This window comes from Passer domesticus, chromosome 2 (genome assembly GCF_036417665.1).
Source record: "Passer domesticus isolate bPasDom1 chromosome 2, bPasDom1.hap1, whole genome shotgun sequence".
Lineage (NCBI taxonomy): Eukaryota > Metazoa > Chordata > Aves > Passeriformes > Passeridae > Passer > Passer domesticus.
Window position 1 is genome coordinate 8,470,136 of NC_087475.1, and position 25,139 is coordinate 8,495,274.

Consider the following 25,139-nt stretch of genomic DNA (forward strand, 5'->3'; position numbering starts at 1 on the left):
GAAAAAAGGGTTCTTTACTTCTCTGACCTTCTTTGCTGAACCTAGAACTGTTTCTACAAGCAGCCATGCCCAACAGCATGGCAGACCTTGGGGGACAGTAATGGTTGTCTAGAAATTAGACATATTTTAGTAAAAATGTTAGGGTTTTTTTCAGCCAGATGAGTTCCCTGCTCTAGCTTCTTGCTAGCCCACCCACGTTACCAGCAGCATGAGGGAGCAAAGAAAATGTGTGTCTGGAAGTGGGGGGAAGGATGGAACAGTTTCTGGTCCAGAAACTGTTGGTCTTGGTCTCAGCCTACATCACAGGCCCATCTAATATGACCATGCAACCATAAGCTCCTCTGCTCATTACCTAGAACTGTTTTAAATGCCACACTGCTTCATAGCTCCTTTATTTTAGGGAAGAGAGAGACTTCATCAGGTGAAATGCAGAGTAAATTGGATTGCAGATGGCCAGGCCACTGTGCAAGATTCTGGGACAGCCAGGGGTGCTTAGCAAGGGCAGTGGATATGAGGCTGGCCTGGAGCTGCAGGTGTGTTCTGATGGGCACCTTTCTCACCCCCACAGCCAACATGAGCTCATTTCTACACCTGTGCACACACTCAGGCTGTGGTACAGCCAGCTGGGATGGGGAATCAGCAGGGACAGAAAAGAGAGGCTTGTCTGGCCCCACTGGCCATAAAGTAGAATTGCTACTGTGCTGGCCAAGATGGACAGTGGCAGCAAAGGCTTCTCTGATCAGCTGTACATCAACACCTTGGACCTCTCCAAGTGAAGGTCAGTAGGGACAGCAAGGCTGCTCCCTGCTGCCCTTGGATACCAAACTACAGCTCTGCCAGGGGCAATACACAGAGCAATGGCAAAGTCTTACAGACTACAAACCCAGCCCTGCAGCTTTCACACAACACCTTTGATCAGCAAGGCTGGAGGTACTGTAGGGTCAGGGCTGACATAAACCCAAGCAATCAAGCAAGAGCACCTACGTATTTAAATTGACCTGTATTCTTCAGGCCACTATTATTTTCTTTAAGGATTTTGTTCTTTTCTCCACGCTACTCTGTTTGCCCCTGCACATCATTGCTGTGATTGATGCAGCATTGTCATTCAGGTACTTAGGCCCTAAATTCTGTAGAGGAGCAATAGCAAGATTACCAGATTTTATTTTAAAATAATTCTTGGAACTCAAGGAACTTTCCAATAATTGCTATGTACTTTTGCTAAAAGTAAAAAAAAAAAAAAAAAAAAAAGCTAAAAAAATTTGAAGAAACCAACCCCCAAATGTTTTAAAATTTTACATGTAATTTAAAAAATGCACAAATATTCTTTCATTCCTTTTTTTGCAGAGAGGGAACAGAATCAATTTGCCATGGTTATGCCTCCTGCCAATTGTTTAGAATTTCCAGGATTTAATCTTTCATCCATGTGTGTATCCACTATTTACCTTTGAATGAGATAATGCATAATGCATTGGGTTTTATGGAAATGAACCAAGAAAACCTGCTTCTTTTTTTTTTTTTTTTTGAGAAAGTTGTACTCTCCCTTTATAGCCTAGAAAAATTAGCATCGATGTTACAACAACATGGAAGGCACAGGGAAATAGAGGTTACCTTAGCATGAGCTCAGGAGATGCCACATGTGTGTGGGGAAACAGTGCAGTGGTCCTGCATCCTTCTAAACCTGAGGTTTAGTACAGGTGAAGTAGCATCACTGCTGTAACAAAAGCAACTGTGAGATGTCTTCTACTCCTGAGTGGCACTAGGTCTTTGCTAGTGCTTAAGAATCTCAGAGAGTTTAGGAGCTGTGCAGTAATGTGATGGAAATGCAGAGGAAGGTGTGGAAGTCTGTAAATGCCAGTGATAGAACTGAGGGCCTTGTGGGTAACACGGGGCGACAGGAGGGTCATTTTGGACACTAAGTACCAACAGAGTGTTGTCAGGACACAAATACCCTCAATTTGAATGCTGCTTTTTGCTGTACATGCAGCTGAGAGCTAAGTAACTGAAATGGATGATTTTTTTTCCCTTTTTCCTGGTAGCAGCAGCTTGGATGCAAATCAAGCCCGATGCCATCTCGTGCCCCAAGTGTTGGCTCTGTCTGCAACCATCAGCAGATAGAAAGCCACACTTAGTCATTCCTCTTCTCTCTGCTCCTCACATGTGCATATACATCTACAGAATCTCAAAGAACCAGAATTGGCAGAGGTCTTTTAAGAGGCTTCCTGTCTAGGAGCAGTGGGTATGAGCAGTATGTGGCCTCTTATGGGGATTTTGTCTTTGCTTTCTTCTAATGCTAAGAGTTGGTGCTTTTTCTCTGCTGTCAGATGATTTTTCCAAAGGCTTTTACTGGCTGGAGTAGGGATTAGACACTTCCTGAAGCACATGCGCAGGGCAATTGCTCATTTCTGGCCTGTTGATACCTTGCTAACTGTGACAGAAGCAGAAAGAAAAAGCAAAGAAATCATCATCATGGAATCTACTGGATCAAGCTCTGACACACTGCACAAGAGCAGAAGTTGGAAGAATTGGTTGTGACTTCTTAAAGCAGCTCTTCTCCTCTTACTGAGTGATCAACATGCTGGTCTTCCTCTGGACAGAGGCCACAGGGGCCAGAGGGGCAGAGATGGAAATGGAGTGTTTTTGGAGTTTGGAAATGGAGTTTCAACATAATTTCCTTGCAGCCCTAGGTGAAGAATGAAGCTGTGGTGTGAGGAGCACTACAAACACATAAGGAGGGCTCTCTTGAAGTTGTCCCTGTGGAATCAAGATGGTGTTGTGCTACATTTTGCTAGAAATACTATTCCTTCCTTTTTGAATTGGAAGCCTGTGTGTGTTGTTCTTCTGGAAGTAGAGTGTGAACTTTAGACACTGAGGGAACACTTCTGGAAACCAGCATAAGAGTGAAGATATTCAGGAGAGCAGACTGAGTTAATTGCACTGTGCCATGGGGCTGGTGGGCCTGATGAAGCTGTATCTTCCTCTGAGAAATCATTCTGCAGTACATGGATGTGCTGCTTGGTGCCACCTCATCATTCCAAATCAGGAAGTTGTCCTTCAAAATAGCTTTTATGCAGAAAAAAGCATGGAGATCTGAATTTTATCAAAGACAAGAAAGCAGCTCTGACCCTCCCCTCGATGCAGAGTTGTAGCAGGAGGCTCATGGTCCTGGCTTCAGCCATCTGAGCAGGGCAGAGGTGGAAATGCTGAGCCTGGGCCGTGTTGCACACAGGGGAACTCCTGCATCTGCATGCCACCCTCCTGATTCCACAGTGGATGTACTCAGGGCCCATAAACTTGGTTGACTTGGACTTGAGAAAGCTGAGCATGGTAGCCTCATAGAGAAATAGCCACACAGAAAAAGGTAATTTTAGAGAAGGCAGTCAGTGAGGGACTGACCGCTATGGAAAACACGGACCTGCAGTTCTGGCAGGAGATGAGGAACTTGCTAGCAAGGTCTCCCTCCAGCAGCCAATTTAAAAAATGACCTTGGAGAAGAATACAGGAAATTAATTCATCTCTGATGAGAGGTTTTGGAGAGTCTCTTGCAATTTTATGCATGTTGGCTAGACAGCCTTGCCCTGGCAAGCACTCTTGCCTGTGCCAGGGATGCAGATAGCTGCAGACTTTTCCATCAGACTTGAGAGAGGCTTCTTCTTGAAAAACAGAATAAACTGTGAAAGGTTCTGGCAAGGTATGCCTGTTATGCTTGTAACTGGCAGTAGCAGATGGAAGGAAAGAAGAGAGATTGGTGGTGGATGGTCAGGTTAGGATAATTGTCTTTACTGTGAGGAAGTTTGTGATGTGTGGAAGGCCTTCAGTGTGCTGGTAGTGAATTAGCAGCTGAATTATTTTCATGTCCAGCACAGGTCTAGGACTGGGGAGTAGAGTGAGACTCTAAAGAACAAAGGTCAGCCAGTTGCAAGAATGTCAGAATTACTTTGTCAGCCTTCTTATACCTGGCTCCTTCCTAAACATCACATTTGAGAGCACTCTCTTCAATATCAGTTGTTTTCCCTTCTTTGCATGAAAATAATTAAATCAGCCCTCAAAGAGAAGGCTTGGGAGTATCTGTTTTGCCCCAAGAACAAAACCTCCCACAAGTTATTTTCCAAAACAGGAGAAACTGAGCTGCAAGGTCTTCAGAGCTCACAAATGGAAGAGATGCAGTCCTACTTAGAAGAGGCTCCTTGAAGCCAGCCTGAAGAATGAGCCCCACACACTTCAGCACCTACTACTGTCCTCTTTTTCCCTTCCTGTGTACCTTGACTACCTTCCTGGTAGCCAAACACCTACTCTGTGAAGGATCAGCAATGTCTCAGTGAAGCTTTCCCATGCACCAGTCAGTCAGTCACTCACTCACTCAATTTTTGCGGCAGAGAGTAGGCACAGCCCTACATTCCTCCAGCACCATGCACTATTCAAAAACTGCAGTGTCTGGTCTCAGCCAAGAGTGGCTAATAAACTACCCATGTTTGCCCCCAGAAGATGCTTGTGGGAAGTGTGCTGGCTAAGGTTTGGAGTAAAATAGAGCATCCAACAGGCAGACACACTTGCAGTGAAGAAGAGTCACATCACAACTTTTTTTTTTGGTGGAGGTAGGCAGGATTTAGCCCTCACTGAGTGAAGGAGTTGCTGGTTTAGTCAAGTCAAGAATAGGATGAGACACATTGGTCTAGTGCATTGACATTTGCATCTCTGAGTGAGAGTGCTTGTTTTCACTGAAAGAGCAGCAAGACTGCCTTTTGAAACATTTAAAAGTAGTTAAGCTTTTGGAGGAAAAGAAGTGAATATATTCTGATGGGAAGCTTTGAATCTCCCTGGGCCTACCAGAACGGCTGCAGAAAAGACTTCAGCATTTCTGAGTGCATCTTCTTAAACTGTGTGGTTTGTTTTGGGGGTTGTAAATAAACACCTACCTTTACTTTTGCCTGACGTAAGAGTGTTTTAATGGTAACTGGCTAAGAGCAGAACATCACTGATCTAAAATTAAACAAACATGTCTTGCTGAAGCAGGGAAGCTCAGGTTGAGAGCAAGTATCAGAAGGCTGGGAGAGAATGGTGTTTTTTCCACTGACTGGCACTGGCTAGGGGACCTCTCTTGCACACTGCGAAGGAAGGAAAGGCATGCTTGAATGCTTAAGTCCTGAATGAATTTTGCATAAAGAAAAAACAAAAGCCAACTTTTGCCCTGAAAACACACCCCTTCCCCCCCTGCTCTGAAGTCCCTTGACCCTCCAAAACTAATTGCTGTTGGCTAGCACCTTGCAGTGGGGCTGCACTACGTCAGGCAAAGGAGAAAGAAACCTGCCAGGCTTGTGTGGAAGAATTCCTGGGCACCTGCAGTCTCCAGGCACAAGCACAACCTATATCTGTTCCTGGATTTAAAAGCACTTTAGAAAAGTGCTACACAGGCACAGTCCAAAAGCACTAAGAGCTAACTGGGACGTGAAGGAGGACTTAATTCTTTTGAAATTTCAAGGCAAATATGTACCTTTCCTCCAAGGAAAATAAAACAAATGTTACCTCCTTCCATAAGGGATGGAATCAAAAGCAACCAAAAAGTTACCTTTATAGCACATGGCAGCAGCACAGTTGGATCCTGGCTCAGTCTTTTAGCTCTCTGTGCTCCATGCCATGCTCAGCCTGGTGACTCCAGGCCCTCGGCACAGAGTGTGAGATTATCAGCATGGAGTCCTCATGAATTTTGCATGGCAGCAGCTCTGAACCTTATGCTACATGTGTGCATTTGTGCAGGAGACAGGGAGTAAAATTAAGCAGGGTATGTAATTAGGTATTTCATAGCACATCACATTGTGCTAGGGTTTAAAAGGCATATCCAGCACTGGCTAATGACCACAGCCCGTGTGCTTCCATGTGTCTGTCTCTCAAATTCCATATGATACAGAAGCCTACAGACATGCATTGCTCATTTAAATTTGGGCATGGTCTGTGCCCCTACCTGGACAACTTTCTTGTTGTGCCCCACTTCTGGAGAGCTGCTTCTGGGACCAGTGCCACAGCTTTTAAAAGCAGTGATAGTGAGGAATCTGGGAGTAGAGATGCAAAAATAACATAAGAGTGGCCAGTGAGTCACTTCATTGCTAATGCAGGCAGGTCAAAGCTTACTTGGTTACTCTGCAGAACTTCAGAAATTTTGCTTTTATTCTATTCCCTGCCTTCCAACAGCATTCATGTTGGCAAATGCAAGAATCCTAAAGTGGAGAAGCAGTAGGTACAGAGTCTCTTCAAAATGCTGGAACCCCCTGCCTTGCCTGTGCCTCATCTGGTTGGTGAAGAGCTTAAAACAATACCAGGTGCTCCCAGGCGTGGCTGACAGGAGTCACTCACCCTGTCTGGGGTTGATAAGTGGTCCTGGGTGCAGCCAGTTCCCACCCAGAGAGTTTTTGGGGATCCTGGGTGCTGCAGCCAGGCTCCCAGTGTTCCTGGGGCTGGGACTGTGCCAGACCTAGTCAGGAACATTGACTGCAAAATATTCTGGGTGCAGACAGAGCCTTTGGAGAAAAGGTAACAGCTGCCTGAAACAGTGCAGGGTATGTTTTCATCTGGAAGCCTTTGCCAGCCAAACTGGCTTTCCCTGCCCATTGCAATGGCAGCCTCTTCTTGCAGACAAGCCCCTGGTGTGGCTGAGAAAGTTGTTTTCAGGACTGAAGTTTTCCAGTATTGGCTTTTCAGCCAAAGTCTGGGGTACAAATCTCAGGCTTGGCCTAAGCTGGCAAGAGGAAAAATGTCTTAGCATCTCTCTAATGCTCTGGAGGAAATCACAATCTCTGTGACAAAGGTGATAATGCAAACGGGGTTAGCTTATTTTTAACATAGTTTGAGAAACTGCTTCATGCAAAAAGTTTCACAGTTTTAAAGAATAGTTGAGTCCCACCTCTGGTAGCCACGTGAAACTGCTTTTATCTCTCAGGCAAGAAAAGTGTTTGTAGCAATGTTTTTGAAAAGAATTAGTGTGATTTTGCAGGCCAATGTAGACTATCCTCCAGGGTTTAAATCCCCCCCGTGTTTTTTAAAAAATAGCAGAAATAGAATGGATGTCACAGCTGAGTAAAGTTTTTGGAAGATTTTAATTAAAATGAACACTGAGAAATGCGAAGCATCATTCTGGGCTGGCTCAGTTTGAGGAGGTGATGCAGCTGTGTCAGTGCAGTGCCTTGTGTCTGCAGCCACCCCTGTCTGTGAGGACACCACAGCAGCCCTTGCAGCCCAGGTACAGGGACAGCTTCCCACCACAGTGGAGCTGCCACAGGGTCCTTCACCCTCACTCTGCCCCAGGACTTGGAGCAGCAGCTGCTGGATGCCAATCCTGCGGTGCTAATCTTCATGAGCACTGTAAAAACCAGAGGAGTTGTACTCAGTGACACCTGGCTTGATAACATCTTCGATGTTATCTTCCCCCAGTCCCCCCTCCCTACCACTCTTCCCCCATCCTTTTTAAGGGGAAAAAAAAAAAAAAAAAAGAAAAGGAAGGAAGCCTGCATTCTGATGCTGGGTCAGTGGATATGGAATAATTCAAATTCAGCACCTTCCTCTGAGCTATGTGGTACCCAAGGGACAGTATCTTACTCTGCTCCTTCCTATCACTCTGTGCACTTGTAGGGGCTTATGGTATTACTGCAAAACACTCTAGACATGCACAGCATGAAGAAACAAGTTGAAAGGTACATTTGGATGCTCCAGACTCAAATCAGATAAACTCACAGGATTCACGTGGCCTCTGACACCAGGTGATTGCAAATGGTAATAAATAGAATCCAAATTCAGGTTGGCACATGCTTTCCTAGCAAGGGGACTAAAAATAACTGCATTTTAACAGACTGAGTGGTTAGAGAACTTTGTTAATTCAGACATAAACCTGTTAGCATAAAATATTGCCGGAGGTCTGAAATGGCCTCAGACAGTTTACATTTTTCATCAGGATTGGTGCTAGAGACAACTAACCCTTTCTCTCCCTAAGAATAATGCTGCTTTTCCACAAGGCAACCCAAAAGCCAATCTCTTTGTACACAGGAGAAATACCTCTAATCTAGACTTTATTAGACTGATCATTATATAATGGCTTTAGAAACTCTGGACAAAATAGAGCAGTGGGTTTAGCTGACGGTAATGTCAGATTGCTGTCAATAATCCCCAGCAGATGCAAACGTGTGACCCTTTTTCCCCTTAATTGTTGAATATTTATTTTTATCTTATAATGTTAATAAGGTTTATTGTGCTACAGAGAGAGCTGATATCACATGACCTTCATCTTCCTGACTCACAACAAAACCAGAAACATTATACTGCCTGTCACGTCCTGTTTCTTAATGATAATGTGTAGGTTAGTTGCTTTTCTTTCCTACACAATATTATTTATTCCTTTTGGACTGCCTTCCCTTATTTGGAGTTGCCATCATGCTGAGAAAAAGACATGATTGAAACAGGGGGTTCTGGAGCATCTTTTCAGTATAAGCAGAGGGAACAACAACAAAAAAATAAATATGCAACTAGTCTTTAGACAGCACTTGTTCAGTTTGAGTGGCATTATACGATGTGACTGCCTAAAAGAACAGGGGACTGGATTTGGTGAAGCAGGAGGGACCTAGCAACTCAGTCATCATAAATAAGACCTAGATAAAAGAATGAGTAACCCTGGTCTTAATAAACAAAAACAGACTAGGCAAAGGACATGGGAGGGAAAAAAAAAAAACCCAGACAATTTTAATTTTCTTTGGAACAGAATTAGCTCCACTCATGTATATTTGAGATGGCAGACATCCAAAGTAAAGGTTTGCATCTGGTCCTCTGTTTGTGCTGTGCTGAGCCAGGATCCCCAACCCAGATAACTCATTTTGGATCACCCATGTTGGTTTTTGTAGGATCTAATGGCTAAATTGATACAGACAGAAGAATGCAACAGCTTGGAGAGTCAGGCTATAGCTTAGGCTGCACCTTTTCACATCACTGCAAGGAAAGGTGAGGCTCATGTGCAGGTGGATTTACTTGAATTCCCACATCTGGGAATGAATGGCTGCAGTTCCCAAAGCAACATTGCCATGTCCAGCAACTGCTCCCAACTCCCTCCACAGCAAGGGGAAAACCAAGATGTGCCCCAGGACCTCCTGCCCACCTCTGGGGCAGAGAAGCCATTGCATCACCCCCTCAGCTCTTGATCCCAGGTCTAAACTAAGCAGAGACATGGAAACCTTTGTCAATATGCTTCAGAAGAGCACGTGCAGGGTGGAGGATGCACAGCGAGGAAGCACAGAATAGCTGGGCAGCTCAGCCCTCGGGGCAGCTGCCAGCAGCCTCTGGACATGACTGGCTGTGAGTGGTCTCACTGGGAGGACTGGGGCTAAACAGAGGAGGTGCCCACCTTCTGTGGGCAGGCAGAACCTGGCTCTGGCTTTGCACCAAGGCTTCGGCAAGGGGTGCAGTGGGAAGCCTGGAAGATGTAGCATTTTGTCTGTGCCAGAAATCTCCACCTGCAGAGTACTCAACACAAACTTTGTATATCCTGAAAGCAGCGAAGATAAGTGATTTTTTTGGGTTTGTTACGTGTTTTAAATGGAGTGAGAGCCCTCAGCTATTCCAGCACATTCCCTTTGCAGGTTCATTAATGAGGCCTATGGGAATTGGATTGGGTTCTTTTTCACTGTTATTTGGACTGTGAGACGATAAAATGGCAGAAAGGAGATGCTATTTTCAAACCGTGTTTTTTTTCTGTTTCGCAACTGAAATGTTTACCAGGCTTCTGTCATTAAGTCCAGATATTTGGGGTATATATTAGAATTGTGCAGGGACTAGCTTAAATTTTTGTGTGTGGTTAATTTTACTGAGATCTCTGCAATCAATTATTTACATTGCTTTTTTAAACATTATTTTTATGGCATTAAAATAGTATTTCATGCTATAAAAATAATGTTTCAGTCCATGTGGTCATGATACAATATAGTGCTTTTATTTTGTTCAGAGTGCTTTGTAAGCATTAGTGAAATGAATGTTAGGGTACACTTGTGTATTAGGCAGCACATCCCAGTTACAGTGGCATGAAAAATGTGTCTGCTTCCCAAATGTCTTTGCACCAGTATCACTATTTTGGTGGGGGGTGACAATTTTCACCATGGTGATAAAACCCCATAACCCCCAAACCTGGTTGCAGTTAAACCAAAAATGAAAGTACCGTATCTGTGTCTGGCTGCATCCCAAATACTGGTATCAGCACTCCTTCCCTGACTCAAGTGGCACAGGCCAGGTCTTGGTTTTCAGCCTGTTACATCAATAGTGATGTAGCTAATGCATGACACATGTCGTGGTGAAATCATAGATCCATTGAAGTCACTGGCAAAACTCCCATTCATTCACATGGTCCCAAGGCTTTGCTCAGCACAATTTAGGCTCCATGTGGGATACCCAAAGCACAGGTCATCCTCAGTTACAACATGGCTGTTCCCCAACCCAGGAACAAGACAGTCAGAAAGTGGCACTGTGCACAGTGCCAGGATGTGCTCCTGTAACTGATATCCTCAGGCAACTGCACATGATGGGCAAATCCAGTGAGGGCAATTGCCACAGAAGCACTTCTGCCCACTACTTCTCTTCTGTCACCCTGCAACATCTGTGTAACACCTACAGAAGTCGCTGGGGTTGCCAGTAAAGCTTTAGCTGGTTTTGAGGCAATTTAGTACTGAAAAGGAAAGAAGTAGAGCTAGCCCTGCATTAACTTTCAGCTTCCCACTGGCTGCCTCCCAGATGCTTGGGGACTGGAGACCTGGAAACCCTGACCCTGCTGTGTGGCGTTTCACCCATGACATGAGCCAGAGGATTCAGTGCACAGCCTCTGGGAATCACAGGGAAATAACACTGCAGTCACATTCCCTGAGCCAGGAAACAGGTACAGATGCCCATGGACTGCTTGCATTGCTGCATTTTTCCGTGCTTTTGAGCTGTGTGTGCCTCTGTGTCCTGTGTGTGGTTATGCAAACAAAAATGACCTGGCTGCAGAGCCACAGCTGCAGCTCCATCCTGTGAGCGGGCACAAGGAAAGCTGTTCCATGCTCCCCTCAGGGGATAAAAAAGGTCTGGATGGTTTTTTGGTGGCTCTCCTTACAGCAGTTTGCACACCATAAATAGCATGCTTACTGCTCCCTGGGAATCCATGGAAGATGTTGATTCCTCAGCTGAGTGCTGTTTAAAAAGAAATAGGATCCACCTCTGTGTGGGCTGAGCTGCTGAGAATCGTGCTGGTGTGCTCTGGCTGGGCTTTGAGATGCAGTGGTGCTTTTGATACCCAGTTTGTTTAAATCTAGGCAGGGTATCTCTGCCATACACGATGGTGGAGGGAAACAAGAACCCACTGCACCCACAGGGGTAACTTCTTTCATTGATAAATTAAGCCAGCTGGCACTATGGAAATGGAAAAGATGACACATCTGTTTTCTGCAGAGGCAAAAGCTGAGTGTTGGACTTTCCCACCCTCATAGCACTTCTTATCTCCCACCTCAGTCCTTTCAGAGCGCTGCAATGGGAAAGTTCAGCAAAGGGGAGGGAAGGCAGCATGTCCAGCCCTGCCATGTATAAGAAAACTAACCAGTGGGAACATCAGCTGAAGAGTGAAATGGATGGGTCACCATGGTCAGGATCACTTAATGAGATGGGCACAACCCCAAAACTCTCTTTCAATGTAGGCAAACACTAGGATTTGCATCTAGAAGCAGAATACAAACAACAGTCCTATGACTGCAGGGAACACCACATCTAGAGAGGATTGATGAGAAAGATAAATGTGTCTAACAGTTCAAGAAGGTTGTGGATGAGGTGAGGATGAATCCAAGAAAGGCCATGGAACAAAATGGCTAAGAACTGGAAAAATGTGGCTTGAAGTGACAGACTGGAGAAGACACTCCATCTGTTTAGCCTAACAAAGACAAAGTTGAGAGGATGACTTGATCACAGCCTCTAAGTACTGACATGGGGAACAGAAATGTGATAATAGAAGGCTTTTCAATCTAGCTGACGCAACTATAATATGATCCAACTGGAAGTTGGAAGCCAGACAAAATTTGACTACAAATAAGGTGCAGATGTTTAACAGTGAGGGTAATTAACCAGTGGAACTAATTACCAAGGACTGTGGGGACTATCACCAGCAACTTTAAATCAGGATTAGATTTCCACCCCCCCCCTCCCTGCCAGAGATGTGCTCTAGTTCATTCAGGAATGAATTCAGAGATGTCCTTCAGTGCATGTATTACTCAGGAGCTGGGGTTAGACTATCAAGCCAGCTTGCTCTTCCTTTGGAATACCCCTGTGACTCATGGGCCCTTGAAGCACATAGACACCATGCAGAAAACTTGCAGCACTTGCCCAAAGTGACTCGTGACACTTCATTTCATATCCTGGGCTGTTAAGTAGTAAGAGGACAAATTGGTAAGAGTGGGAGGAGAAGGGTGTGGGCGACAGGATCACAGATCCCCTCCATGCAAGCCTGTGCATTATCTCGGTGATTCAGTTACTTCTTTAAAGACATTAAAAGAATAAAAGAATTAAGATGGCAAATGTAATTTTCTGCCCTCCTAAAAGCATTGCAGGAAAAATGAGCTTTCAGGAAAGATACTGATAAAGTGCTCTTTGTGTTTCTCTTGCTGTGCAGTGCTGAATTTGGCCAGGGCAAGGAGCATCCCAAAATCAGAACAGGAAGAAACAACCCCTGTCTGGAGTGAAGTTGTCCTGGAGAGCAGCAGTGAGCCAAGGCATGGCTCCTGGCCCGCCAGTGACAGACCATGAAACTGCCTCCATCTGCTGCAAGGTCTATGCAGACATTCCATGAAGAAAACAACCAGCCCAGCACCAGGGATGCTCTGGAGCAGCCAAAAATGAAGCACAGTGGCTGGCTTGGGAGCCCGTGATGGATGGAGATGAATGCCTGGCCTGGACCTGCACAGTCTGTGGTGAAACCCTTGTGTGCTCCAGCTCAGGGCAGATGGAGGGGAGGTCAACAAGAAACACAGGGTATAGACAGCCTCTCCCTAGCCATGAAATGGGGAAAATCAAAGAAAGATGGGAAGTGTTTGCAGTTTTGCTGTAGCCACAATTTTGTCTCCTGACATGGTAGCAGGGTGCAACTATAGCTGGGGACAGAGGGGCTGGGAGAGGCTCTTAACTTGCAAGTGTCATCCTGTCCCCAACAGGTTGGCCCCAACAGTCTTTTATAACCTTGCACGGCCTTCTAGAACCTTCTGGGACCTTTCAGAACCTTCCAGGGCCTTCTTGGACCTTCTCCAGCCGCGCTGACACTGAACAGAAATGCAGGAGCAGAGCGGATGTGGCGAACACCCCGCTGCCGCTGCGGTCCCGTCCCTCACATCTCCTGGGTGCCACAGGGCCCGGCCATGGCCTGTGCCGGGGCTGGCAGGGCTGGCAGGGCTGGGGGAGGAGGAGGCTCCTCAGCTGCCTGCTCGCACCTGCCGGCGCTCGCCGCTGCAATTAGTTGCACCCGGTCGAAGCCAAATTGAGGCCCCTTTCAAACCGCAACTCTGTGCGTTTTGTTTCCAAAGGGAAGTTCATCTTTTATGTGCATGCAAAATGGATAAAACCCGAGGAACCTTTTTTTTTTTTAAATTCCCCCCTCCTCCCTCCTCTCAGTCAGGCAGGAATTTGTTTAAAAACACCCGCTGCCGAGGCAGGGAGATGCAGTGGGCTGAGGTCTGCAGCGATCCTTCTTTTGTGGCATGGGAAAGGTTGGCTTTTTCCAAAGAGCAGGCTCGGCGTGTGGCCCGCTCATGGTGGCGGGATCCCCGGTGTGGGTGGGCAAGCTGGGCCCTCTGCCCCATTTGGGAAACCTGTCCCCTTCATTCTGAGCGAGGAGATGATGGAGAAAGGAGGGGTGGGTGAGCTTTCTGTGGGGACTTGAAAGCCCCTCTGGGAATCAGCATGGGTAGGAGCTGATGGACACCAGGCAGCCTTTCCCGTGCCCTCCATCTCCTCCCTCCTCCCACGTTGTTTTTCCTGCATCCGCATCCTGCTTCAGCCGGGTGTGGGTGCCCCTTCCCGAGGGTGTCCCCAGCCTGGGGATGGGTTCCTCGGGAGGCAGAGCTCCCCCAGGGAGGTGCTGGCTCCGCGGCGTGCGGGGGATCCGGCAGCCACGGCATTAAGAGGATTTACACGGGAGATAAGGCGCAGCGCTGAGCTTCCCTCGGTAATCGTGCCGCGCACAATTCCGGGCTGCGCGGGGAATTTCGGCGCCGCTGACAGGTACACGGCGCTGATCCAATTGTCCTTACAGCCGCTATTAGCCAAAATAAGGGGCAACTGGTATTACAAATGATTTCTGGGTAAATGCTGAGCTCCGGTGCTGAATGATCTCCCAGCAATAATCCACACATAATCCTCAATACAGAGACTCTGCTTTAAAGGCAGCTCCATTTTGAGCAGGCCTCAATAATGCATGGATGTCCTGATTCAGAAAATAAAGGGGAGGAGGGAACAGGAAAGCCACTTTTGTTTTACAGAATTTTTTTCTGGGTTGAATAGAATTAGAGAAGTGTGTGATTATGTACGTATTATTTATTAAGACAATATTACCTGCTTGGTAATTATTTCTTTGGGAGAATAATTTTAACTACAATGACTGCATTATGGCTGTGTCAGGCAGGTCTGATGTATCGAGAAAATAAACAAATGAACAAAAATCTCCTGTAATGACTCAGTTCATGATGTTTATTCCACAGAACACTCTCGGTGACTTAATGTGAGGGAATGAGTGTGCTGATAGTTAACACCTTCTCTCTTCTCTGTGCTTCCTGATGTGAAAGGTTGCCTGGTCCAGTGGCACTTATGCAGCCCCACTAGCAGGGCACCTGAGAGCTCTGCAGTGCTTGGTGCATTGGATGGCCTCATCACAGCCCCATCAAGTGAAGCAGGAAATGTGCTGCTCCCAGAGGCACAAATCCCAGAGAGGAGCAGGTGATTCTTCCCAAAACCATCCACTCATTCAGGGTGCCTGGTGCCGGCATGACACCCAGGGCTGGGTTTTCAGAACCTCTTAGCACCCACTCCAGCACTCATGTCTGGCTATTTATCTTCTTTGAAGACTGCTCTTCCTACAACAACTTGATTGCCAGAGAGTGGGCACAGAAGAGTTTGAGTCTGCAATAATTACTCTGTGAGTAATCCTTGGGTAATCCCGGGAGGCTTTACCTGGCTGACTAAGGACTCTTTGCATTTTACCAAACCATTGGCTATATCCTCTACAAATATTTTTGGCCACTGCTTCCACTAGGGCTTTCAAGGGGACTGGAATAGGTTTTGTAATCTCCGGTAAACTTTAATTAACATTTTAACCAATAGGCTCACAATAGAAAAGTGTTGGAAACCATATTTATTCATCATGAATCATATTCTCCTAGCTACCTGCTACAGACGGGAAAGGAGGCCCTGCCAAATGCTACAGGAAAAAAAAAAATTCTGCTAGCAAATTCTGAAAAAGCAAACAACATTTTCATAGTTTGTTTACTCATTTGTTCCTTAAAAGAGGCAAAGGAATCTGTGAATCAGAAGAATTTCCATCTCAAAAAACTGCTTTGGCTTGTAATTTAAGATTAAGCGATTGAATTTCCTGCAGCCCTGCTTAAAATTCACTACCCCACACCCCATCACCATAGGCATAAAAAACCCCACACAACAGCCCCGCCACCACCTCCCCCAGCATCTCTAAGGTCTACTATAAGTAAGTAAAAAAATGTCCAATCAGCTGGGAGGTCACAAAATGTACTTAATGAAGATGTAGCCTGCGTGCCTGCCGGATTTTCCCCTCGCAGCGTTCGCAGCCTCGCAGGCAGTTCCCGTTCGGATGCAGTGCCAGTGCTGGGCTGACTTCAATCAGGCTGTACAAAGCAGCAGAGCAGAAATGCCTCCTTCCCTCCATCACCTGAAGCCAATGCTGATTCATCTCTTCAGGCCCATTCCTCCTGCCTTTTCTCTGAATTTGCCGATGGCTGAATCATTTTTTTTCCCCCTTTTTCTTTTCTTCCCCCCCTTCCCCTCTGGAGTGTCCCGGCGCTGAATGCAACACGCTTCGTTTTGAGATCTGACTGAAAGGGAATATGGAAATTAATTGGCTCGGGCTGCTCCCAGCCTTTTCCACGTGCCTGTGCTATGTAAGAGGTGCCGTGCAATTGCCTTTCCATTGTGGCTCCCCACCAGCCACCTGTCTCCTCGCACACACTGCTGCTCCCAGCCCGGGCCCTGGAGATGGATGTCCCCTTCCTCTCCCCATTGTGCAGGAGGGAGGGCAGCTGGCAGGGCTGTCCTGCTAAGGGCTGGAACTGCCCTGCTTGACTCAGAACAGGCCAGATTTAGTGAATTCTCTAGCTTGTGGTAAATAGTGTGTGACTGGTGCCTTGGCAAGGGCTGCAGGGGGATGTACAGCACAGTGTCACTGCTGTTGAAATGATTATTTGTTCTGGCTACTGGAAGGAGAGCCCAGTTGAAAGAGAGCAGCTAGGGGATGTGCCTCCTCCATGGGAGGGTGGCTCTGGGACCCTTTCAAGTTGGGGTATAACCTCACCTCGGGAGTATGCTCCATCCCAAACATGTGCTGTGGCTTTTCCAGCTCCATGAGAAAGACAGTGCTGGGCAGAAAGAAGGCCTCATCTCCGTGTCATGCAAGGGGGAAGAACAAGACCTTGCAGTCAGCCAGGAGGGCAATGTCAGGCAGGCCAGGAGCACCTACACAACAGAGGAATGGCTCAGACACCACTCTGGGTCTCTAGAAGTACCTCAGCACTTGCTGGGGGACAACAGGCTCTTCTGAAGGGTGGATGGTACAAAACTTACCCTGACTCAATCCCTTGATGGAAGGGAAAATCTGAGCTCTAATTTTCAGGAGGATGCTGGTCATTTGTGCTGATTGTTTCTGTTTGGAGGCATTTCAAGAAGTGGCTTTTGGAGTCCTGAATAAGGATTTCCTGTGCCCAAAAGAAGGTGGTCTAATTTTCCCACCTGTAATAAGGTGGTTTTCAAAACACATTGTCTCTACACACAGACTTTGTATTACCTATGTCCTTTGACCAATGCAGTCACCACAAAACTGCCTTGAGGCTGCTGTGGCATTCAGCAGCAGATCAATGGCACTGACACTACAGACGTCTGCAACTGCTCAAAATCAGGAGTAAGTATTTTTAGGTAGAGACATCCTCACCTATGGCATCAGCACTTGTGTCCTCATCTCAGCAGACTGATGGGATGAGCACCACTAGGTGCTGGTGAGTTGTTTGTATTTTCAGGTCTTGGGATGCCTCAGACTCTGGCAGCACTGTAGGTCTGATGCTGCCTGTGATTTCTCTGGCATGATGCCCATTTCCCCCTTCCATCTTTGCACTGCCTCTTGCCCAAAGAGTCATGGCCTACAAGAAGGACCATTTCCTATTATCAGTACAATAACCATAAATGAAAGAGCATGCACATTTGTAATGCAGTATCACTTACAGAGAAGACATGATCTCAGGTACACTGGATGTCAAAACCAAATGAGAAACTTTCCTCCTAGTTCTATCACAATTTTTCCCAGAGCCACTGCTACTTGCATTCTGGAAATTTACAGGATGAAGGATTTTGTCATGATATCTAATTCTAATCTGGAGTGATTTACTGTTAAGTTGAAAATCAAGCCTGTACATATCCCCCTCCAAGTGGTTTCTGTGACAGTTTCTATTAACCATAAAAATGTCACTTGCTAGGAAGTATCAGCCTTCTTATAGGCTTTGCAATCATCACTACCAGATGCACACTTACTAAATGGAATAAATAATAGTGTTGTACAATTAGCCTAGGATGCAGGGCATGTCTGGCTATCTCTCTTGGCTCCAAAGTGAAGTTTTCACAAAGAAACTCATGTACCAGGAGATGAGATCTATGTGAATTCTCTGGAGTTCTTGAGAACTTGAAATGTTGTAAAGCCTTAAGGACAAAGCCAACAGTTTTGGTGCATATCTTTGTGGTTTCGGTCTGTGTAAGGCAACTTAAATACCCATCTTACTTTATTCTGATCCAGTAAAAAAAAAAAAAAAAGGGTTTATTCTGTCGCTTACAATGTGTTTTGAAATACTCTACTGGCTGTGTGGTGTTTCCTGCTGTTGCACAATCACAGTAAAATGTGTAGTGTGGGGTTGCACTGGAACCACTTTTTCCCCATCTCCCCTTCAAGGAAATGACACACAGAGCCCTTCTCGAGCCTGGGGCTGTGGATGGGGGCTGCTGCCCGTGGGATGTGTTAGCAGTGTTGAGACACAGATTTGGGTTAATCTGGTGCTCAGGTATGAGCTGAAATGAGAGTTTGGGTTTGTGTCATGTTCTGCCAGAGCTCTGAGCCACTGCACTTAAGTTGTCTGCTGTTGGTGGGGAGCTCAAGAAATCAGTCTGAGTACAGAAAATGACACAATGTTTTCCTACATTTTAAACCACATTGTGAGCAGAAGCCATAAAGAAAGTTGTAACTTGGACATTCATTGCTGTGTTTGCATCTGAGGATTGAAGTCCAGGGGGCTGCAGAGCTGGAGTGGTGGATCTGAACTGCATGAGACACATTACCCTTGCAGCAGCAGAAGCAAGAAGCCTGTTTACATCTGCCTAGAGGAACAAAGTCATATTCTCCACTTCTATGCACCATTCTGACTACTGAGGTCAGTGAACTTTGACTTGTGTGTCAGGGAAAAAGTTCACTGTGTAGGAGTTTGCAGCTGGTACAAGGAACAGAGGGAAATATCAGCAACCTCTACAGAGCACTTGGATCCCTTGATGAAGTGAACTTACAGTGCCTGGATAGATCTGAAAGAGTAAGGGGAGAAAGAAAGCATTTGGTCACATTTTGAGAGCAAGGACGCTGTATTTGAAAGCAGAAGCTCTGAGAGGGACACGTGCTGTGACTTCAAAAAACATCTGATCGTACAAGGAGCACCATCAGTGCAGGGAGCTGAGTGTTGAGAGTCATGCAAACAGCAGCTCCTGTACTGTGCTGGGCAGGGCTCATGAGAGAAGATACAGTAGGCAACGAAGGGATTTAGTTCCTGCTCCCTTCTTTGTCTGCTTTCCCAAGGCTGTTGTGAAAGTGGAAAGGGTTAAAAAATATCTGGAAGAATTATTTGTGACTTGTCAAACCTGCTGTAGAGGGAGAATATGAACAAGGTCATCCGATCAAAATTCAGAAAAAGAAATCTTGAAGTATGACTTCAGCACAGGCAGAGGCATCTAGTCTGACGTTAGAAGGCTCTTTGTCTTTTATCTACCAAATACATACATATTCTGGAACAAAAAGCCCCTCTGTGTCCCTTGCCCATGGAATTTATAGATTTATAAAATATTATATAAAATATAATATAATATATAAAATATTATATAACATATATTTCTAAATGCTGTTTTCAGAGGGAAAAGTGCCTGTGGTTTGTTTGTGACTGCAGAACCCGTGATGAATACCTAGAATGTTCCTCTCCTGGAAACGCTGTTAATTGTTTTTTCACATGATGAAATTGGTTTGAAGCAATTTCGCTGTCCCTTGAAGTCTTGTGAAAACAGAAAACAGAATATATTAGTACAGGAAAAGATGATGCTCACAGTTGTCTAAGAACTAAAAAGCCATGTGTATTCTTTAAAGTCTGTGGGATGAGGCTGCTTTCTTCACTGCAGTGTTAACACATGCACCTTGGAGACTCTCATCTCAGCCAGCATCTGAACATGCTCTTGCATTTCATCCGATGGCTCAGGAGCAAAAGCAGCAGCTTATATTCAGCAACATGTAGCTCCAAAATCAATGTCAGCTAAGCATTTTCATTGCTAACAAATTAAACATTTTCACAGCTATTATTTGGACTGAAACTTGATAAATAGAATTGGAGGACTCTGATGAAGCTGAATTCTCCAACCTGTGAACCTTCTTCTCTGAGTGAGACAGATGACAGAAAAGAAAAAAGTAGCTTGTGCATGTTTTCATCCTTGCTGTCTGTGACGTGGCTCTTGAATGGATGAATGTTACCAGAGAAAAACTGTCTTGGTGAGAACTTTGTACAGAAAGATCCAATTCAAAAACTGAGATTTGCAGGCCAAACTGAAGGAATTCTTCGTGTTTCCAAATTTCAGCTCAGTGAGAGTTTGGGAATTAGTTGGCCAGTGACTTTTCCACACCTTAGAATGATAGCAGAAACACATACACATGCTGTGTACAAAGGCACTCCCTGAAAAAATTTAAATTGAGCTGATAATTGGAAAGGTGCCAGACTGATGTAAATGGGAAATCAAAGACATTAATCTCATCTTCAGAGCAGGTATGTCAAAGGTGCTGGCAGCCAAAGCTTCCCCACAGACTGGAAAACTCATTGGCCAAGTTTTGTTTTAGCTTTTGTGAGGAGAGATTTGGTACCCATAGGATCATCCCAGCTCACTTCATGACTGAAGCTTTACCATTATCATGTATTAGATTTCCCCAAAGCAAATAAAGTATTGAAATTGGAGTAAAGTATTGAAATTGCAGTGGAGAAAATACATGAATTTTAACTATGTCATAAACGCTAGTTTAGATGGTTATAATAATAAAAAGTTTGAGACCCAGATAAGCTGAAGATTTGGTCTTTAAAAAAAATATACCAAGGAACCCAAGCCTGCTCAGTCTCCACTTCTAAAAAAGTCTGTACAAAGAGACTTAGCATTGACTTTACATTCACTGATCTATGTTCAGGCCACAGGAGCACGTAGAGAGAACCAAGAGTTTTCTGGCAAGCCAGACCACAGCTTTTCCCATGGCAGCTCCTGGAAGGGGGTTCTTGTCTGAAGATTCCCACTCATGTCCCACTAGCTTTATGGATGTCCTCAGGATCTTGTCTGAGCACATCTGAGTGTTTGTACAGCACCTGGTGCAAACAGGCCCCCGTCCCACTTCATTTATCAAATGATAAATAAGATGGTAATACCATAATTGAAGTCACTCATACAGTGATCACCTCGTGATTCAGTACAACACAGACCTGCGAGGTGGAAGACTGCACTAAGCTTATGCAGAGATTTCTATCTTGCCCATCAGCTTCTGCACGTTAAGTATATTCTGACTCTAGAAATGCTGAAGTTTTAAGGTGAGATTTTCTCTACCCAAAGTGATTAATTTTTGTGATTCCAGAACAAAACCATCCAGCCACCTCTGAGTTATGTGACACTGAAAGACAAGGTATTGATAATGTTGCTATTAACTGCTGAATCAAGACCCACTGATAGCACATATTATAATATTTATTGAGCAAGAAGCACCAATACAGAGAGAGAGGTGGAAGATATGAAACTTCGGAGAGTTTATACCCTCCAGTGAGCAACACCTGATCCAGAAATCAGGCTCTAGCAATGAACAGTGCAGAGAAAGTATGCCTGAATTAATGCCTCGGACCTGGCTGAGGCATACCTCATAGCTAATCTGGTTACGCGGGGTTTATTTCGCAGTCGGAAGTTCTTGCGCTGGAAGAGAGTCCTGCTGGGGTTTTCTGAGCACACGGCAGAATTAATGAATGAGCCAACGCAGCTTGCCAGCCCAGATTTAAATTGCTTACTAGATCAAAATCTGTTCATTTTCTCTGTCCTTATTTCCAGCCTCTCTGTCTTTTATTTATTAATTTATTTGAGAAAACAGATAAAGAGCACAGAATGTGCCTGCGGACGTCATCGAGGCAGTAAATGCAGATAAAAGGGCTGTTTTTCAGGCTTTGAGCCGCGGTGCTGGGCAGGGAGGTCCCTGGCAGAGGCTGGCTGGTGGTTGGTGCTGCCTGTGGGGCTGGGGGTGTGAGGAGCTGTGGCTGCACAGCCCCCAGCCCTTACATCCCTGCTGCCCTGAGCCTCTCGCTGGGCCCCAGCGACCCTTTTCTACATCCCTTTGGGCTTCACTGCATTAAAGCAGTGAAAAAGCAAGATATAAACCCGGGCTGCTTTGCAGGAAGGGTCGCGTTTTTTCTATCTTTCAGATCCACGCTGTCTTAGTTATTAGCCAGTTGTCAGGCTTTAATGGGCTCTTGCAAACAGGATATCTGGAATATTTTGATTTATTTGGCCACTGGGCAGACCTCCAGCCCGCCGTCTTGACTGCGGCGTTCGTATTTTAATAGGAGTTTTAAGAAGGCTTAGTTAGGGGTATTTAAGGTAGTCCCTGAGTTTCCATGCGGACTTTTCAGCTCCGACCATCACCAAGGAGACGCGGCGGCAGGTTTTCACGAATCAGAGGGATCCTACAGACGTGCCACTGTCACTGCCTTCCCAAAGACCCTTCCAGAAGAGCCAAGCTCCTCTCGCAGCCTCCCGGCTCCTTTCGGATCCCGGGTTCTGGACTCCTTAAGCGCGTGTCCCCCGCGCCGCGCGGGGCCGGGATGCAGGAGCGCTCCGCGGCAGGAGCGCCGCGCTGGACCGGAGCGATGGATGCCGGCTCGCCCTGCCCAGCCCCTGCTTGGCCAGGCCGGGCATCTCCCTGCGAGCCCCGGCGCTGGGTGTGCTGCGGGGAGGCGGCGTTTGGCTGCTCCGAGCTCCAGGCAGCCCCAGACGCCTCCCGGGATCCGGGCTGCGCTCTCCGGAGCGAAGGCGAAAGGAGACAAATGTCGCTCATTCAAGGTGAAGGGCAGTGCTGGCGTGATGGAAAAGCAGCCTGTGCTCTCTGCCAAAGACTGGAGACCTTCCTGAAGATTCACTGCTCTCCAGTTTTCTTTATGCTCCTATTTTAGAGCTTATGGAAAGAAGAGGCTGATAATCAAGAGAGAGATTCTGCCAATATATCCAGGTATCCTGAGCTGCTCTTCCTCACTCTCCTCTCCCTGTGCTGCCAGCACAGGCTGAGCAGGGATGGATTGCTCTGCTGCCTGGTGCAGTGCAGGCGTGCAGGCATCTGCTGCTGCAATATTGACCAGGTTTGCTTTTCTGATCTAGACACTGCACTGTGAATTTCCTCCAGCTCTCTGGAGGTGCGAGCCCAGAGTGCAGAGCACTCTGCCTGCTGCTGGTTTAACCCTGCCTGTTTGGACCCCAGCCCCTGGGGATGATGAGGCACTTTTCCTCAACAGCATCCCAAAAGGAGCTGAAGAACTTCAGAAATTAAAATCTGCTTTGAAGGTGTCCCAGTGGTCACCCCACTTCTCTGGGAGGCAGTTTGGTAAATGAAAACCAAACTGGGGAGCAGAGTCAAGCTCTCCAACCATAGTCTGGAAACTAAATCAAGAAGCTAAAGCAAGGAAGAAGATTTTAAAAGGCTCCTCAGAGCCCAGCACATCAGTTGTTCAGCTGGAGGTTTTGTCAAGTCCCCTCTGCTGGTGGGCTCTGCCCTTCAAAGCCAAAAAGCTGCAAGCAGCTGCCCTCCTTCCTCTCCTGCTCCTCCCCACAGGGCAGGTGGAGGGCAGCTCACTGGGAAGAAGGGAAGCTCAAGGCCTCACTGTGAGCTGGAGCTGGAGCTCAGTGTGCCCACACCCACACACCCCTCCAACAGCAACCAGCTACCCCGAGAGAAGGTGTGATCTTGGCACGTTCCATGGATCCATGCAGAGGGATGGCAACACGAGGGTGAATATCAAGGCTTGAGAATATATCAAGGTTGAGTAAAGGCTTGCCTGGGTGATGAAATGTTCGTGAAGTGGCACACCGATGAAGGAGGAAAGATGCAAAAGGCAGCCCATCATAACTTCACCAGCTTGTGCTACCAAGCATCCCTTGAAATGCTAATTAACACGAGTGGAGGGAGAGGAGCCTGCTAGCAGGATCACAGCCTTGCTTGGATTGAGTAATAAATGTGTAGTAGGCATCCGTGTTTTCCTCACATGTGTCTTCCAAGCTGAGTTGGCTGAAAATGTTGCAGTTTTGTGAAACCCACACAGAGTAGGATGCAAGCACAGACTAGATAGAGAGGCAAGGTCTAGGCATGAAGCTGGAATAGAAAAAGCCACGACAGTCTTCCGCGAATAAATAAATAAATAAATAAATAAGTAACTGCGCGAAATGAGGGCTAATTAACTTGCAATAAACCAACTTAACCACTTAGGGGCAGCGTTAACACAGAGTTAACATGCAAAACAAACCTGTGCTTTCTCACCTGGTTAATTTAATGTGCGCCGTGAATATTCATAGTGTATGAAATCCCGGTACATCAACACACCAAACGATGCAGTCTGTCAAAGCCGGGAACGCGTGGCAAGAGGAGTAACTCTGGCGGCTCGACTTTGATCAGTCACTGTTTCTAAACACATTCGTGGAGGAGGTAGGACTCTGCTGCTTTCCCTCTGTCAGGGTCACAGAGTGTGTTCTATACAAAGATTTAAAAAATAAGATAGAAAAGAGCTTCACTTAAAATAAACATAAAGCAAATCAAAGAGGAAAAAAAGGTGTCTTTGAGAAATGCTGCTCTTGCATGCAGGAGCTGAACTCCCCATTTTATCTCCGTGGCCACATTCAGAGTCACTTTGCTCTCAGATGATACGTTTCCTTCTCTACATTGCATGCAAAAAAGTCCCGGTTCCTTGGATTCCTCTGAAACATTTCCCTGCCTAAAAAGGAAAGTGTTTTGGGTATGTTTACACTTCCAGATCAGAACCCGTAAATAAAGAAAAGGTGCCCTTTTTTTAGTGTGACTTGACTAAGTTGAGTTAGCTCCGTCAGAAAAAAAAACTCACAGTGACATGTTCTGACATTTATTTATCTATTTGTTTGTTTGTTTATCTATTTAATTTTAAAGGGGGCTAGCAGCTTGAATGCAGACTCAGATAAACCTCCCCTTACCTCAGCGTCCTTTTAACCTGAGGTACTAAGAGCACAACTTTCCCCCTCCTCTTCCTGCCGGTTCTCCTGTCTCCTCTCCCCTTCCTCCTCCCCTTTACTAGCACATTTCCAAGCTCAGGCCTGGCTTGCCAGGGTCCCATCCTCACCTTCCCAGCACCGGGTGCTCCGGCTGCTCTGGCTGGGCTCGCAGGCTGTGCCTGGCGCTCCTGGCAGCTGCCAGGGCTGCTCCCCCTGGCAGGGAGTGCCAGGTCCATGCACACCGAGCCCTCAGCAGGAAGAGCAGCTCTGGATCAGGTGCTGACATTTCTGCTGAGTGAGCCAGAGCACACGACAGGGGACACATGCCAGCTCTGTGCTCTGCGCTG

The 25,139-nt window shown here is 46.3% G+C and overlaps 1 long non-coding RNA gene across 1 annotated transcript; it reads right to left on the minus strand.

Annotated features, from left to right (window-relative positions):
- Window positions 1-15,361: 15,361 nt before the first annotated feature.
- LOC135293320 (uncharacterized) lies at window positions 15,362-24,912 on the minus strand. Its single transcript, XR_010355408.1, has 3 exons — window positions 24,092-24,912; window positions 16,565-16,725; window positions 15,362-16,088 (listed from the first exon to the last, which is right to left on the minus strand). It is a non-coding gene; the product is annotated as an uncharacterized LOC135293320 (long non-coding RNA).
- Window positions 24,913-25,139: the final 227 nt, after the last annotated feature.